Source organism: Dromaius novaehollandiae, chromosome 13, assembly GCF_036370855.1.
Source record: "Dromaius novaehollandiae isolate bDroNov1 chromosome 13, bDroNov1.hap1, whole genome shotgun sequence".
In the NCBI taxonomy this organism is placed as follows: Eukaryota; Metazoa; Chordata; class Aves; order Casuariiformes; family Dromaiidae; genus Dromaius; species Dromaius novaehollandiae.
Genome location: NC_088110.1, coordinates 19218891 through 19230974, shown reverse-complemented (window position 1 = coordinate 19230974; position 12084 = coordinate 19218891). Strand labels below are relative to the sequence as shown.

Below are 12084 nucleotides of genomic sequence, written 5' to 3'. Positions count from 1 at the left end.
AGTGCTGCTCCCAGGGGTTCCCCACCCCAAACGCTGGTAGGTCAGGTTCCTCAGCAGGTCTTCAGTGTGATCTGCTGGGGCCAGGAGGTCTATGGATTGCTTCTTGGAGAGGTAAAGTCATCAGAGACCTGTTACTTCGGGCACAACTGTGTCAGTGCAGCAGGAAATGGGGATACCTATCGCTGGAAAACTTTTGCTCTGTGGTGAATCGTTCTCACTGAGATCCCTGAGCAGTGGTGGCTAAATGCGGCCTCTCCATTTGGTGAGACGGGAAAACACCAAGTGTGAGTGCAGCTGAGCAGCCTCAAATACGGCTCAACTAGGAATAAAACTCCTTTGCACTTAACTGATAGAACATCTTTCCCTGTCACCGCTGGTTATTGTTTCCTATACCACTAGCAGTGATGCTGCTGCACTACCAGGCACGCAGGATGCATCTGCTGCTCGAGCCTTCGTTCACTCTGCCACGGAGGACCCTTGATCCGTATTGCCTTTTCCACAGAAGTCACAAGTTAGCTGTGATTTTGCTATGCAAACCATGTCTGTTAGACAAAGAGGTTTCTTCTCTACTTTGAGACCAGCAGAGAATATGATCTTTAGTGCACTGCTGAGAGGTTTTACAGCATTGCTCTCCAGACACCTTTGAGGAGGTTTTTTCGTGAGCTTTGGCAGAGGAAGTATAACGTAGACATCGGTACTTGCAATTTTCCATCGCTGTGCCTCAGTTTCATACCACACGTCTGTGCCCTGTTAGAAGCTGAACCAGGTACCAGTACTTTTCAAGCATGTTATTTTTTATTTTTCTATGTGTTACTTTTATGTATATGTATATGACTGTCTGTAGACCCAGTTTGGTTCAGGTGAACCACAGACTCCTTGTTTTTATTGCTTAGCCTCAACTCTGTCCACCTGTGAGCAGGAACCTGGCAGTAACTTTCATGCTAGCTGTCAAACGTAATCTTTGCAGTTAATTAGACTCAGGCTGATGCTTGTGGTGATGATTATTACCCTTTCTGCAGGAGTCACCACCCTTGCAGCTGACTTAAAGTAACAGATAACAGCAGTGCTCCCTGTTTGCTTTAGTGGAAGGTGTGTTGAGTTAACCTGTCTTCTTCAGCGATGGTTCAGAAGAGTGGGGTAGTGTTAGTTGTTTGTAGTGTTAGTCATAGGGGCCTGGGCTAAGGCCAACAGCTGAATTCACACTGTTGGTGGTGCAGGAAAAATGCCACTGATGTTGACCTTGCTGGAAATTTGAAGGCTCTGCTGTCCCTGTGCCACCAGCTGTCCAGACCTGCCTTTTAAAGACTGACTTGTATCTGCATTCAGGTTGCTAAACTTGTTTGGGGTTTTGTTATTTCACCTCTAGTGGTCCCAGAGGAGCAAATTCCTCAATGATTTTGCTTTCCCATCAGCCAAAGGCACCACTCTGTGCTGTGCACTGAGGAAGCTAGAGAACAAGGCTGTCTTTAAGTGGAAAAAAAAAATACCCTGCCTTTCCCTCCTCAGATTTGTGCAAGTTAAACATGACTTCTTGCTTCTGTCATTCATCCTATTAAGAAAAGCCCAGGCTGCCAAGTGCAACCTCACTTGCCAGTTTCCAGGGGATGGCAAGTGAGCATCTCTGAATCACACAGCCTGAAGGAAGGGCCTTATCTGATGTGGTGCACCAGGCTCGACGGGGCTGCTGTATGCAGCTGCATCACCTTGGGTAAGAACTTCGACAGAGCCTCTTATAAATAGCATGCCTGATGTTACATGCATTATGCCGAAGGACACAGGTGTTTATATTGACGGACTGAAGCCTTAACTGCTCTAAGTGGTTCTTTGGGGGTAGGAGCTAGTTGAGCAGTCTTCTAAACTGGTTTGATTCAGTTTGAAATTCCAGCTCTGCAGCAAGATTTTGGATCAAATGTGGTTTGACTTGTTATCATCTTCTCTTAGCCTTGTGTGTAGGATGGAGATGCATTAATGTGTCGATGATGTAAGAGCAAGAATACCAGATAAGGAAGACTTTCTTTACTTGTAGCCATTACTGCTGAAGAAGTGGTTCTGATGATTTACCCAGAAAGCCCTAAGTGTCCTTATAAATGTAAAATATCCTTTTTTTTTCCCCTTGAGCAGATGGAAGACTTAGATGGAAAGGAATAAAAACATAATTTGCCAGAGCTCTCAATTAATCATAATCAAGTTTGTGCATGTTATACTCTACAAGGGTAACAACAATGAAACACAGAGAGAAAAGGATGCTTTCCTCAGGCAATTCTGAAGACATAAAAGCAATAAAAGAGCATACTTCAAAATAATGTGGAGATATATGACTGCACTAAATAAAAATGCTCCTTTAACGTACTGTAAAAATAAAGATGTTTGGTTAGATTTATCAGCCTTGTTACAAACGCAAATTCATCCTCTGGATTATACCACTGGCTGAGAAACCATCCAAGGGATGGTTGGGGCCCACTATTTTCTGTAATTACTTAAACATTGTTTCATTTGTTAAACAGCTAACCAGGTTACTCCTCCTTTTCACAGCAAGTTAAAATATGGGACACCTAGGTCCTGCAGATACAAATTTTTGACTCTTACACTACATTTAAGCCATTTTTATAGTGTGTAGTGAGAAGAATGGTCATAGTTTGCTTATTAGTTTGCATGAATCGCATCCAAGCCTGCGAAAATACATTTTTAAGCTAGTTTTGCGAATAGCAGCACATGTTAATTGAAAGCAACCCTATTCCCCAAATCCTCACTTGATTGACTTTGGAATATTCAAAGCCAGTGAGATTCATTTCTGCAGCCTCATTCAACCACTGCAATGAGCAAATGAAACAATTGTTTTATTTGTAAGAGGAGATTATCCCTTGAAGGCAGATAGAAGGATACTGCCTACAGAACCCCATTTGCAGGCACAAAGAGAGCTTAGTCAATTTTTGGCAGTGATACTGAAGCTATTAGTTTTGGACATGAGTTCACTGATGTTCAGGACTGTAGATTTCCAGTCAGTTCATGAAGGGCCTTTAAAATTAGAGACAGAGCTTCATTAATTGCCTCAGAAAAGCAGCAACAAATATCAGGCCCTTAAAGTATATGTGCACAGAACTGCCATTGATTTTGATAATATTGCACGCTGGAGGAGTGATCCGATATCCTGGGCGGGCAGAGTGTTGGCTCCAACTACAAGCCCTTCTGCAGGATCAGGCCTTATTAGCTCTTATCTGTCTATCTATCTATCTAATTATCTCTATATATGTTTTATATACACATATATATGTGCAGATGTGCACACACACACATGCATGCATATATATGATCTTAATTCAGGTTGTTAAAAGTGTGACAGCTGTTGTTATTTTAGCTCGAACGGGAGACCAGTGGAAGATGGTAGACCACCGTGCCAGTAGTAAGACTGTCTTTCAAACGAAAGAAATCAGAACACAGCTTTGGGGTTCTGAAGGTTTTTGTCCTTTCTCCATTTGATAGAGAAGTATCTGAACATTTGTTCTATGAGTAACTATGCATAAAAAGAGAATTTCCTATGCCGTCCTTGCAATACAGCACAACCCTGTGTGATCCCTGATCGCAACGAATTGATTTATTTAAATAAAAGTAATGATCTTCCTTCCTTTCTCCAGCCCCAGCAGCAAAATCCCATGTAACCCTGATCAGCAAATGGATATGCTTACCTTCTTTTGCCCTCTTTTCTCGAAGCCAAACAATGCCACCCTGATCCCCAAGTAATAAGAAAATGATTTATGCAAACAAAAATAATTATCTTTTTTTGCTCTCCACCCTCCAACTGTATAATCTCAGTAGCTCCTTGTTTAACAAATTGATTTATTTAAATTAAACAAATGGTGATCTCGTTTTGACCTCTACAGAGCACCTCTGTGGCAAACTCCTATCATTATCACCACCTTACTCATATTTTTAGAAGGACTTATTTTAAAATACAGCAACATTCCTTACTAACCGTGAAACTTTGTGGTGACTTTAATTAAAGTTCATGGAAGTTTTGTTACTGTGGTACGAAATTAGGACACATCTCTTCTGAAAAATAATACAAATAACTGAAAGGTACCTTCCTCCCTTTATCTTATGGCAAGGAGAGATATTCGTTGAGTTCCCTGAAAAGAGCCGTGCAGAAGGTAGCTGCATGCAGTTTGCCTGCGCCTGCCTTTCCTGCTCTAGCCCTTTCCAGAGAGAGCTTTAAAGCACTGGCAAACTCGGAGCACAAATGTGTGCTGCTCTGCCTCACCTAAAGCAGGGGCAGAGCCATCTAGTGCCAGCCTGCTCGGTGACAAATGCCAGTGACAGCCGATGGGATGATCATAAACTCAAAGCATTTTATCCATTAGATTTTAAGGATCTGTCAAACCACAAATAGGATTGTAAGGACTCTGGGCCTGTCCTTGGCAAAACTTTCACGGGCAAGAACGGAGGCAAAATTGTGCCTAAAAACCATTAACTAGACCGACTTGCAAAAGCGTTCTAGGTTAAGAACTCATAAAGGTATATAAATATATATGTGTGTGTGTGTGTTTTTTACTGTGTGGGTTTTATTTAAGATTGTATTTTCTGTGCTGTCCAACCAATGTCTCTGTTTTGTGCAGCTGCTACTTGAACAGTCATTTTGGCATTATACAAAATTACATAATTATATGTGCCATAAGCAAAAGTGCAAATAGTCCCACTTAACACCTAATCATGTGATATCTGTTGTGAAATGATGGTGAAGGAGCCAATAGATAAGACTGTTACTTTGCTATGAGCTCCGGTTCATTGGAGGCGAGTATGGACTGCAGCTGGAATTTGGCATAGATGGAAGAGGGATTAAGTGATAGTGGGAGACTGCATGTATTGTATATAGAAATATTCCTTCCTCCACCAGTTTCTGAGATGTGTAATATTCTGAGTAGGACATTGGTGTTAACCACTCTTCCAGATTTGGAAATATTCTGCGTTTTGGCAGTTCATTCAAACTGTGTGTCTGCTTTGGTTTCAGACCCGCTTCTCCAGCAGAAGACAGTGACATGACCCAAATGGAAGCGCAAGGCTCATATGGTTACATTCAATGATCAGTTCTCCTTGGATGGATTGTGACCCCCCCAGAAATGTCGCAGAGGGAGGTAAGAATGGTTGCACGGCATTAAAAATGTTAGTTCATTCTAAAGCCAAAACATTTTCACTTCCTTGAGTCCTTCTCCTTCGAGATCAAGCACTCCTTGTGACCCACTGGAAATGCATAGGCAAATCACAATGAGAGATAATCTTTATTATTATTGACAAATCATTTCCCCTTTTCGTTTTCAGTAATCTTAAGTGAGTGTTCTAATGTTGAACTTTGAATTGGGAATCAACATATGAAAAGCCTGGTCATGTTCGTTTAGGTGATCGCCACAAATTCTCCATGGGAAATTCAAATGAAAGGGGAAGACATTGCACAGACAGGCCAGGAAGTTCTTAAATTAGAAATATAGAGAGTTGTGAAGCTTCTCTGAACTCACACTTGTTTTTCTATTTTTAATATAGTTTTTGTTCTTCCAAAAGCCAAATGATTTAGATTTTTACCTGTGAACACCTTTAGATGTATAGTCTCAAAACACACTTTTGCATATTTGTATCAGAAAACTTAGTTTCATTGGGCTGTGGGCTCTGATCCTCAACTTGCATCACCTTTACTCCTGACTTGCAAAAGCAAAACTGAGATGAGACTCAGATTATAAGGCTATGCAAAACTGTTCCCATGGGAAAAAAAAAATCGCCTTCTTAAATTATACATAGAAGATTATAGCTGCAGCCTAGAAACCCTCTTTGAAAATTTGGCTCTCAGGGTTGGCTTGCGAGAGAGGCTAGTTTTTCTTCTGCAGATGGGTTGGAATTTGCAGAACATGAAATAACGTCAATGGTTGGTAAGAGGATTAAACAGCAGTCCTGCTGTTATTGAACAGTTTGCAGAAAGCCGCAGCAAACAGCCACGTCAGTGCATAGGTCAGCCCTGCAGAGTTCTGCTAAGCAGACGCAGATGGAGAGTTCCCTTTCATGGTCAACATTTCATGCCTTTGACATATCTTAGACTCATGGGACCCAGTGGCATATTTACAGCCTGAACAGTAAGAGTTCCTTTTTTAGATCATTAGTGGACACCAACATCTAAATCTGTAGTAACAGGAAAAGGCAGAAACTCGGGACACTGGGGATGGACTTCAGTGCAACGCAAACAAGGAATGGAAAAATGAAGCTGCTAGAAAGTTTCCTGGTGAAATGTTGGGGGCTTTTGCAGTTGCTAGTAAAGCTTCTCCTTAAGAATCTAGTTGGTTTTATATCTTTTTTTCTTTTCGGTTGATCTTCTCTGTATTTTCCTAAAGCTGACTGTGAACTAGCAGTGGCTGGATTTCACAAGGCTAAAGGAGTTGAGCTCATGTCAGCACTGCCAGGCCTCTGTGCGTGTTCAGAGTTTGTGCAAATCTGCTGGGACTACAAACTGGCCAGAAGAAATTGAGGGAACAGTCTGTCTTACAGTATTCCCGTTCCTTTTCTATTCCAACAGAATCTTTGGCAGTTCTTTAGCTTTTTCATCAGTTTTTGTTTGTCTGAAATGAGGAGTCAGAAATGGAGAAAATAAAGCAACTATGTGATAAGCAGTTTTATTTTTATACACACACACACACAGACACACACACACACACACACACGTGCATGTTCCTATTTGTGTGTAGTAAGGGCATACTGGGACTGACTCTTGTTTTATATGAATGGTTTTACCTGGTTCAGACTCTTGTAGGTTTGAAGTAATGATACAGATACAGAGAAGCTGTATGTCAAGGTAGTGTTACCGAAAGTAAAAGTTACTGATGAAGAGTTCTTGTAGAAAGACGATAATAAATCAGCAGATAAATTACAGAGTCCTTGGTCAATAGTTGTTTAATTTGATGCAAATTTTAAGTGAGATTTACAGCGTACAACTGCTGAGGGTGTAGCCACGTCTTCCTGCTAGATGGAATAAACATGCAAGCCGAGAACGTAGCAATGAATTACATTCAAACTCTGAAATGCTTTAGCATGTCTTCAAGAGCGGCTGCCTGCCTCAGTGATGGATTAGAGCTTAGCATGGGATCCCACAGGCATGGCGAGGTTTTTATGTAGTCTTCTGATTGCTCAGACACTTGGAACAAATGTGTAGTCAGTGCTAACAGAAGTCAGAGCATCGCTATCTCCCACTCTATTTTATTTCATTTATTTATATTTAGCAATTGTTGGAATATTACAAGCCACCAAGCACAACTGTAGCTGGAATATCGTTTCCAAAGCTTATTTACGGTAGCTCTTACTCAGTGGGTAATGGCATGTTACTCCATAAGTAGTTCCATTGATTTCAGGAGGTCCGTTAGTAGAGAGAGGTTCTCGTCCTTGTAGCTAGGTATATTTCAATTTGGTCCCACATTTGAAAGGCAGAAACAGCTCCTTTACTGTTTTGTTTTTAAAGGCAGGAACAATTTGAAAAAAGCCATACCCCTAGCCTTCACCAGCTGGTTAATAATAGAATGGCAGATGGGATACTGGTTTCGCAAAACTTACTGCTTTGCAGTAATTAATGCTACATACCCTTCCATTATTGGGTAGACAGATCTCAATTCCACATGTTCTGTTTTAAGCTCCATACTTAAACTGATACTAAATTTCAAAGAGGAAGGAAAAAGCTGAGATTCACATCAGTAGCAAAGAGCGTCAGGTGATGTTGATTTAAAGAAAACATTAATCAATCCAGATTTGCTTGGAACTGGGCCCAGGCTCACTCAACAGGTTGGTGAACCTTAGCAAATCTTTCTGTGAATCTGTTCTGTGTTTTGACTTTGTAACATGATCCGAAATCATCTGAGTTTCATGTGGTTTTGTTGTGCACATTCTGGAGTGCTTGTGGGGGCAAGTCGGGGGAAACGCGGCAATGCTGTGTTTTGCATGATGCGGTGCGGTGAGCCGTAGTTCTCTCTCGCTGGCACTCCTTGATACCAGCCCGAACAATGGTGTTGGTGCTGCCAGCACAGTTTGAAAGAGGAGGCAATCGCTGACGGTATTCTCGTGTCGACAGCAGTCTTTGTTTCAGCGCCAAGAGAGAGTCTTCAAGTGGTATCCGAAATAACAGCATCACAAATTTTAGACTGTTATTTTCCTTTTCCTCATTTTTGGTAAATGTCAGAACTTTTCTGGAGTTGCAAAGAGGATATTAGATTTCTTGGTGTGTACTGGTTTGGAGTAAGTATGTAGTGCTAGAAAAGTGGTAGGGTTTTAATTTGAGCCTGTGGATTAACAACTTACATTCTACCTGGGTTTGCTTTGCATCTGAATTCATATATCGATCTAACCGGCCTCCAGTGCTGAATACAAAGTATTTAAGGTCTATCTACCCCAAGTGGGTCAAAAATATGATGAGGTGACATTTTCTGTTCATTCTATTTCCAGTCCCAGCTAGAGCCCAGAGCAGGAGAGGTGTGAAATAACCAACCCAAGAAACAAAATCTGGTTCATCAGAGCACACCAAATTTTTTGGTTCAATTTTAGAATGAGCAACAGTATCATTTTGCTAGAGCTGGAGTTCTGGAGAGACAGGCTGGTCGGAGAAGCTGTTTATTTTTTCTACTCTGATTTACTGCCTCATAATAGAGATACATTTGTACATCAGTATTACGGCAGGTTGCTCAGGGAGGAGGAGAAGGGGGTTAATAGAGGATGGGTCAGCGGGCATAGCTTAATATCCTGTGATATACACAGGGTCACACTAGATAATTTAATGCTCTCTTCTGGCCTTAAGCTTGAGGAATCTCTGAACAGGGAAAAATCAAAGTCTGCAAAGATAATAAGTAAGAAAAAACTGGACTGGACCAAAGTGTCCTCTTCTGCCCCCGAGGTTCTGCTCCTTGTAACCAATCGAGCAGATTGTGGTAAAGCCGCCAATTGAATTGTCCTGTCAGGAAGTTCAGAAGTACAGCAGGGAGGAAGAACGGCCTGCCAATAACGTTCACGCTGGAGCTGACATCTTTGTTCTCCTCGGAAGCAGTTGTGCTTGCACCTGCTTGTATCGTTGCATTTTCCACTGAGGTTGTCTCACTTATTTAACTTGACACGCAGAGCACCCCTTAGAGGTGTTTGAGATTCAAGCCAACATTGGAAGTGACAGCCCAGATAACATAGGTAATCATACAGGACCTTTTGGGACTGCCCTGACTACTTTTTAATTGATAATTCCAAGTTTCTGTAATAAATCTATTTCTTAATTATAGTTGCCATGTCATACATGGTAGCTAATAATTACCCCTAGCTTAACTTTGGAGCCTGGAAGACACCCCCTCCCTAGTCTGCAGTCATGCTTTTTCTCCTAAATTAAGATTTTCTAAGAAAGAAAATGAACAAAAGCTGCACATTAAATCCAATCCCTCCCAAATAAAGGAAAGTAAATTTAGGGTACTGAATTAGGTAAATTAGGTAATTTTAATTAGCTGATCATTTCAGGAAGATCATAAAACATTTAAATAACACTGAAGTTATGTATGTTTAAGCAGTTTTATGGAGAGTTGAAGTCTTAAGTGGTAAATTTAAAATATGAAGTTGATGGAGAAATGTTTATTGCCTTTCCCAAGTTTCTCACATGGTCTGGGATGTTACAAGAAGTATCAAGAATTACATTCTTGGTGGTAACGTGCCTGATCCAAAGCTTATTAAAGTCCTTGGAATTTTTTGGCAGATTTTAGCAGCCCGTCTATGAAAACAACAAATGCCTTTCAATGTCTAGCTTACAGTTCTATGGAGGTTACTTATATACCAAAATTATCTATGCATTGTGAATATACTAAAATAACCATAGATTTCTGGTTTAAGCTTCCTTTCAGAAGCCAGGAAATTTAAACTGATCATGAGAAGTTATCCACTACCCTTTTAAATGAATCGAAAGCCATTGGTTCCTTTTGAACCCCTTGATTTTAACAATAATGGCCATTTAACACCATCAGATCAGTTTGCATCAGGACAAAAACTTACGTACTAGGAGGAGCTGCTGGGTTTGTGTAACAAAACACGTCAACAAATTGGATTGTGGTGACCATGAATTCTCACATGCCTGTCAGTAGCTCAGTAACACTTTTACATTCCTTTTAATTGAAGTAGATCAAATTAAAACTTAATTTTAGAGTTCAGTTGCTCATAATGCTTGAAACTAATGAAATTAAAATTGGGGTAGTAAGGCTGAAAAATCGTGATTTATGCATATGCCTAAATTCCTCATTGTAAAACACTTGGAAAAAGAATATTACATTGTAAGAAGGAGCAGAGAAAAGGGACAGCAGGAACCATCTGCTCTCCCAGGAGAGCCTGAAGGAACCGTGGCCACATCTCCCCTCTGAGCCAGGATCCGGATGGAGGTGGTACCCCCATGCCGGCGTTTTACTCCCTGTAGCCACAGGAATCGCATTGCAGGAGCAATGGTTTTTGCAGCAGTCAAAAAGAAATAGGATTGCTGTCATATGGGTCTTCTTGTGATGAAGTTGCGGTAGCTGATATGTGCAAAGAACAGATACTTTAATGGGCTGGTAGTTCCCAATGCCCAAGAAAAAAATCAAGAAGAAACAGACTTTTCTTCAGAAAAGATTCTCCCTCCCCTCTTCTCCCCCAAATCATCAGTAATTCTAGAAAATAAATTGTCTCTCCTTCACTGTCAGAAATGTGGAGGCCTTTTTCTCCCCATTATTAGAGCTTAGCTGAGACTTTATTTCAGAATTAAATAGTAGATTGGAAAGTGCAGTGATTTTGTCAATATTGAGGCAAATCCAATCACTTTTTATAGTAAAAAATGCTCTGGTCCGTAAGAACGTGTCTGCTCCGCTAGCAGGTAGCCTAGAGCGAGGCGAAGCAGTGCACAAGCATATCCTGTTTCATTGCCTTTCGGAGCGGACCCCGACCTCGAAGGCTGGACAGGGCCACGGAGAAGAGCGATCTCAATATCCCGCATCCTTCTACCGGCCTCCCACCAGTGGCACTTTTGTTCGCTCAGGTTTTCGGTGGTGGGGACGGGAGTGTGTGGTAGTAGTTGAGCCCATCCGGAGAAGCTGCTCTTCCCGTCCTGGCAGAAGTGCGACATGGGAGAAGATGTGACGCCCATGTAAACCTGGCCTTTTTTTTTTCTTCCAAGCATAAAATACCACATTACACGCAGCACATGATCTGGTCTGTCCTTTATAACTTTTCTGTACTTCCATTTCTTCAGTTGTTGAATGGGGATGTTATGATGCTCTTGTCTCGGATGCTGAGGGGGTTAATTAATTGTGTTTATGAAACCCTTTGAGGCTTTCAGATGAAAGGTGGCTCTAGAATTGTTAGGTGTTATTATAAGAAAAAAGAATGATTTTATTGCTTCATGTTAATGGTTAACATCTGCACCACAAAACCTGCTTGATCACATAAAGATTCTCCTAAGCATTTAATCCTAATTTGCTGGCTGATGCATATTCATTTTATTTAGAAGATTAATTTAGTCATCAAAGGTTAATCTGCCTCGGGTTTGTAATTAGACAGAGCAGTGACTTGGCGTCTCTGGGCTCACCCAAGTTGCGTTGGGTTTTTGGGGTGGGCAGGGCTGTAAGTGTCACCAGTTTTCACTTCCAGCTAGCGCTCGGAGGAGGCTGGATTTGGGGGGAAGGTAAACAGCGAGTGCTCAAAGCCCTGTCCGGTCCAAAGCGTAAAGAGAGAAAGAGAAGTACAAGTAGAGAAACAGCCCTCTTAGTGGATGCCAGCATGCTGATTGCATTCATCCCCTGGCAGGTTTGCTCAGGGAAATGTCGAGGGACTAAGCAAGTTTTTTATACATACATACATACATACATACATACATACATATATATATATATATATATTTAAATATATATAGGTATATATATAAATGATTAACTGATTTGACAATGTTTTGCTGTATGAGTCCAGCCCCTCTTTCAAAATTGCTGATTAGCACTGTGCAGAAAGTGTCCAAAAGGAAAGATTGTGAGGTTTTTGGCTTAAAATATCATGTTTTAACTTAAGCTGATGCTAGGAGACATTGCAGGA

At 41.2% G+C, this 12084-nt stretch overlaps 1 long non-coding RNA gene across 1 annotated transcript in view; it reads left to right on the top strand.

The window, feature by feature from the left end:
• Positions 1-12084, top strand: part of LOC112987615 (uncharacterized) — a 701714-nt gene that overhangs the window by 326231 nt on the left and 363399 nt on the right. The window contains exon 6 of the long non-coding RNA XR_010391477.1: positions 5003-5126. This is a non-coding gene — a long non-coding RNA (uncharacterized LOC112987615). The remainder of the gene's footprint in view (positions 1-5002; positions 5127-12084) is intronic.